The following is a 6,596-nucleotide window of genomic DNA, read 5'->3' on the forward strand; positions in this document are numbered from 1 at the left end:
ATTACTTTGGTCGTGGGCTGTATGACAGTAGAGTTTCTAGTATATTTAATTGTCATAAATATTTAAAGCATTGTATTTATAAATAAATAGGGCGGTACAAAGCAAAAGCTTTGTCACGTTAGAACTGTAAATAATAAAACATTTTATGATATACTATATCCAAAATACTACATTAAGAATTATTTAAACTATAAATTGATGTTTAAAATATAATAAAATGTAACTTATAAAAAAGCAATCATGTTTTTGTATGGTTTTTAGTTGTTTTGGTCTTGCCATGTGACAAAACTTTAAAATAAGATAAAGTACTTAAGTTAGATAAATATTTGATATAATATTTTTAAATAAATAGTGCGGTGCGAAGTTAAAGCTTTGTCATGTGAAGTTTCTGTAGAGCTTTGTGTAGAGCGTGTAAAACTTTGTCATTTCATCTAGCTTTTTCTAGTGACAAAACTAAAGCTTTGTTACTAGAGAAAATTTGGTAATATTTTATAAATATATGAAGAAATATTTAAACTATAAATTAATGTTTAAATATAATAAAATGTAACTTATAAAAATTCAATCGTGTTTTGTATGGTTCTATATAATGTTGTATAAGGTAGCACATCTGACTGATTTTATCTTGTAACAAATAAATTTTACGAACTGACGAACTGGCTCTTTCTGTCAAGCAAAAAGTATATTCTCTATATCAATCAACTATCAAATCAATTCTGTGAATTGGTGTATGATCTGTTATATACACTATTTATAATTCTGACACAAGTTGTTTTCTGAATGTTTGTATACTTATTTCTCAGTAAGTGTTTTGCCTCGCTTGGGCACCAATGTTACTTCCTTTGTAGTATGAGGGTCAGCCACTGTTCTACTACCAGTATAAGCCTCTCTCGGGATCAATTTCAAATGCTCTATGCAAACTTGAATGCCATCATTGTATCAATAATAATTTATGTTGGCCTATCTCAGGCTTAAATATATCCGGCTTATTATTTATCAATAATAAGCTTCACTTGTGTAAGGCATTGTCATTGACTAATACAATCAGATGTCAGGAGCCGGATATACACGATTGTACATTCGCAATCTTGAATGCATATTGTACAGTTGATCTGATTGGCTCCTCATTCTACTGAAGGTATATAAAAATTTACTGTAACGTTACATGGTCTCAGAACTAAAACTACATGCCAGTAACTGAACGATAACGACAATATTGTGATATTGCTGTAGGCTTGAGACTTGCGTGGGGGTATACATATAGAGTGGGTGAGGATTTGGAAGAATCCCATTCTATACCACTACTACTATTAACAATACAACAAGGGCGTAAGTAATTAAGTATTAGTGAGGGTATAAGTTTGTTAATAAAAATAGAAAAGACAAGTTCAGTGTGACTGGTCTGTTTGTGAGGGTTTGGATGAATCCTGTATTAACAAAGGTACATACTACTTCAGGAGCATAACCAGATTAGCGATGGCAAATAAAAATGCCATAAAAAGGAGAGTTTTGTGCAATGTTTCGCTTTTACAGACGAAAACTTGGCGGTCAGTTGACAAACATGTAAAAGACGGTTCAATATACTAAGAATAGCCAAGAAATATGGGGAAATGGAGGATGAGGAACATATCGCGAATCTTTTGATTTGAATTTTTTGAATCTTTGGAATTTGTGTTTGAGGTTAGTGACAATAAGTTGAAGGAGCAGCTGATTGATATTGAAGACTTAAATTTGGTCGCATTCATTAGAACAACCAAACAATAGGTTTCTCATCATGCCCAAGCACCGAAATTAGTTGGGGAACAACCTGATGACAGCATGGATTACGTAAGGCAGTCAGGTTCAGCAAAATATTAGAGAAAGGATCAAGGACAACAAAGAACAAAGGAGAAATGTTACATTTGTAACAAGGAGCATCATCCAAAGGAGAGATGTCCTGCTAAAGGATCAACATGTTACATGTATGTGTTCAAAGAGAGAAGATATTAGGCTGGGGCTACAGCATGCAAAGAAAAAAAGTTGAGCAAACAAAACAAAACTGATGAAGTTATACCAGGATCGGAAAACTTGGGGTGTCTTTACTTAGTTTTTGAATGGGAATGACTAGGAGAGGTAACTGTAAAAAAACATCACTGAGACTCAAAAGGCCTGAATGGTAGACATAAAATTACACTCAGAATCGATAAAGTATAAAATTGATACGGGCGTTGCTCTAGCAGCTGTTCCTTCAAGTATGAGTGGACTGGTTAAAAATATTACGCAACTTAAAATAATTTCAAGGGGGGCGAGTAATCATAAGTTAAATGTGACAGGTCAAGCCGAGGCGACATTGAGTTCCTCAAATTCTCAAGTGCAAAAAACTATATATCTTGTTAAAAACCTAGTGACAATCCTGTGAGCTAAACCGGCAATTGCAAAGTTAGGTCTAATTAATTTTACAAACAGCGATGAGACTGATGTGAAGAAAGAGTGGATCAAGAGGTATCCCAAATTATTTACATGTCTAAGTTCGATGGATGCAGAAGTGAAAATCACAGTAGATGATAAAGTTACTCTGTTGTACTATCGGTTCCTAGAAGGAAAGCGGCAGCTAGGAAACAACCGTTGCTGGAGGGAATTGTATGGGCATTCTATCTGAACAGAAGATAGATGTAAAGAGCCTCAGGAAGGAAATTTAAGGTAGATCAAAGACACAAACAGGCTGCATGTTATAACAGTAGGCATGCAGCTCGAACCAGACGCCCCATCGGTATTCAACAACAGGTGGTCATTCTAGAGAAAGGCAAATCTCCAACGCAGGTGAATGTTATTGGAACTCGAAGAAGAAAAATAGTGGCAGTTCGATCTTCAAGGAACTTGCTGTGCAGAGACAGAGCTAATGTATTGTAAAGGATCTGACTCCGGTAGCTGAGTCAGCTTTACTTTCTAACAAGGGAGTCGCAACCTGGGCTACTGGCCGGCCTTGTCCGAGGCCTGATTGACCTGCCCGTGGCGGTCAAGTCAGTCCAAGACAAGAACCTAGTAGTCAGGCTTGCTCCGAAACCAAACCCCCGGCCTGCCTCTGGATCTCTACCTCAGGCTAGTCTGGATCCACTAATGGCTGGTCTTAAGACTGGATCTCTTGTGCCATGGCCCACCCGATCGAGTCTAGACAAGTCCGTGGATCGCCTCCTAGCCTTCTTAGAGTCACCCTGGCAATTACGTCTGTTGGTTGCACTGAGCCTGCTTGTACAATTGGTGAGCCAACCAGGCAGGCGTCAATAGAATTAGTTCGTGTGAGTATATAGCAATTTATTAATGATATCTTAAATACAAGTATGCACAAGTATGAGTGGAATCAAGCACCCCTGCCTGTCTACCGCGTTGGCTTATATAGCCAGCACCTATCGTTTAACTCCGCCTACTGATCTATTTATATCACAAAGGATATGCCAGATATAACAGGACGGTTATGTAACAAAAAGGCAGTTCAGTAATACAGTTATATGATAAAAAGGCAGTTCAGTAATACAGTTATATAATAAAAAGGCAGTTCAGTAATACAGTTATATAATAATAAAAAGGCAGTTCAAGTATGCAATAAAGGAAGTTCGAGAGGTTCGGTTAAATGATAGTGCGGATATATATATATAAGTGCAGTAAATAGTACACAGGTATGTCCCGGTCCTCCACAGTATTTAGATAACTTATGTAGAAAGACGTAGAAGATAGCTTAGGTGTACCATACTCGGAATCCCTAAGCAGTCCTAGAAGAGATATGAGGACTTACAGAGCAAGTAATGAGAGTGTAACCTAAGACAGCTAAATCTGTGCCCAGGACTCCTCCACTTCAAAGTATAGTCGTAGCAAAACCCGTGGCGCACAACAGGCTTAGTAATAATAACAGACCGTCGAGAACTCCAGAAAGAAAAACCCAATATGGGAGACGAAAAACCCAACCAGTTGAACTTATAACTTTGTTTTTTAGTTTCAGGAACATAGTATGTTTGTTTCTGTTGTATTCCAGATATTAATACTATAGTATTGGGCAATTTAATTGTAAGGGAGTTAAACGACCCCTCATAAAAGATTATATCTATCTCGGGAGCAAACTGGGTGCATTTTTTACGGTATATATCTAGCAACTTAGGTGTTTAAGGGATTCAAACACATACATATCGGTCCTGTTAGATTTACAATAATTGATGAGAACAGAAAATGTGTGCCTATAGAATCTCTTTATGGCAATCCACAGAAAATATTAAGGCCTACGAGAAAGATGGTACAAGCAAATAACATTGTTGTAATGTTACGCATTATTTATCTCGTCTGCTTAAACACTTATAACAATAACATCACCACCAAGTGTGAAAAGGACACTGAGCTTATAAAAAGCCTGGTTATGGTACAAAACTCAAGGATTGTAAATCTGATTATGTCAAGAGGTTGGGCAGCTCCTTATTTGCATAAGAGAGTATTTACGAGGAGACATTATTCTTATGCTTTCAGAAGTCATTTTCTCAGAGATGGGCTACATCCTGGGCTTTTGATAACTGAAGACTAGAAAAAGAAATTCATTGTGTCAAAAGAGTTAACAGTTGAAAAGTGACAAGTAAATTAAATAAAAATACTAAAAGAAAAGCAAAAATTGTATATATATATTTCTTATGATGTTACTGGCTTGTATATACATGTAGATATATAACTACAGTAACTAACGACTAACATTAGCACTAATGCAGTTTTATTCAGTTCAAAGAGCAGGTTGCAGTAAGGGTGTGTTGGCATCCTAGTTGACTGATCAACTATCAACCCAGTTGATAAAATTTGTATATAGATCATTGCATTTATGAGGCAGTTTGGATATTGGATTTTTATCTGGTGAGTAACTAGCAGTATTGTGTCACTTATGGATATGTGATGGTGCGGAGGGGGAGGGGGGGAAGAGTGGGAATGGCTTTTTATTACAGTGAGGTGTGCTGGCACCATAAATACACCACATAGAAGGAGCTTGAGGGAAAGGTGTAAGGGATTGTCATTGACTAATACAATCAGATGGATATACACTTATTGGATATTCACAATTTTAAATGTTTCTTGTACACTTGATCTGATTGGCCCTTCAATCTACTAACGGTATTTAAACATTTACTGTAACCTTACAACTTGGGCTTAAAATGAATGAAGAAAACCATTCAAGTAGTTCGCAGTATAATAAATGCATATCTTGTCAAAATGAGCGATAGAAAGGTGTCCTCAGAAACATATAAGTATTATCGTAGTACTCAGCCAAATGGCTTTATCTCCTCTTAGTAGGAAATGTTATACAAGTTCCCCCATCTGGCCGGCTTGTGATTTAATCACATTCAGGGGCTCCTTTTGTACGAGCCATTTGAGAATAACAACTTTAAATTGGTTGTCAGCATTTTTCTAACGTTGTGCAATTGCTGACTACACATATCGCAACCGATCAGCTGCGACAGAGCGTCTGAGCTTATCTTTCTGAGAAGCCAATGATTTTTGAAAAACTTAACCAATTTTCTGACCATGAAATTTACAAAAGTGTCTCTATCTTTTTTTTGTAACTTCAAAACTCTAGGAAAGTTCTGGAATATGTATTATGCTCAATTCTTTCTGATTTTCTGAATGTTATATTTTTAAAAACTTTATTTTAGCTGTGAAAAATTATTAAAGCTTATTTTTCAAAGGCTTTGCTTACTGCTAGAAGCCAGCTCCTTGGAAAAATCCATGATTAAATGGAATCCCATGAAGGCATAGTTGATAGGATTGCTTTCCATGAGTTTGATAGTTTCTGAGGACTGCTTTGACATTGCCAGTGTACAATAAAATAAAAACCAACGCAATACATAAAATTTACAACTAACATAAAGCGAAAAGCATAAAGTGCAAATATTATAAGTAAACTCAAGTTATGCAGTTCTTGTTTATATGACATACTCAATATTTTCGTTGTAGCTCGGGGATGTATGCATGGAGGCTCTCTTCTACTATGTATAGGCTGTTCATAAAATTGAATAGCTGTTTCCTTCTCGCGTCTCTGCTTCCGATGTTAATGCAATATTTTGATGTCTTACATGTATGTTGAATCTGAATAAATATATAACTAAATGTACATAGTTATATATTATGGTGAGATACAGTGATTTGTGGTTTTACTGTCCAGTTAGCATTTAACATCCTTTAGGTGGCCTGTGTGTTGGGTCTAAGTTGAATAGGTCATTTAATTCCTTTTTGCGTGTATTATTGTCATCAAAAGTCATAGTAGTTTTTGGTTTCCTTGGCAACAAAGGTCATCCTGTTTTCTTCAAGAACTGATATCTGTCAGATCTATCCATAAAAATACTGTGTTGAAAGCCACTAATGCTATCTAGATAGCGATATACTCATCATCTTAACATTTACTATAATCACACCTTGTAACAAATACAAGGTAGAATGTAGAAATACAAATAGAAGTAGAATGTTTTCGTTACATACTATTTGATTAAATGGTAAGTGGTAAACTATTTATGTTAACGCCAAATTTGTCACACAAATATCATTTAAAAATCTTTTAAATATGAATGTTGAACTTTTTTCCGTCAAAGGCCCATTTA

This window comes from Watersipora subatra, chromosome 4, assembly GCF_963576615.1.
Source record: "Watersipora subatra chromosome 4, tzWatSuba1.1, whole genome shotgun sequence".
Classification (NCBI taxonomy): Eukaryota; Metazoa; Bryozoa; class Gymnolaemata; order Cheilostomatida; family Watersiporidae; genus Watersipora; species Watersipora subatra.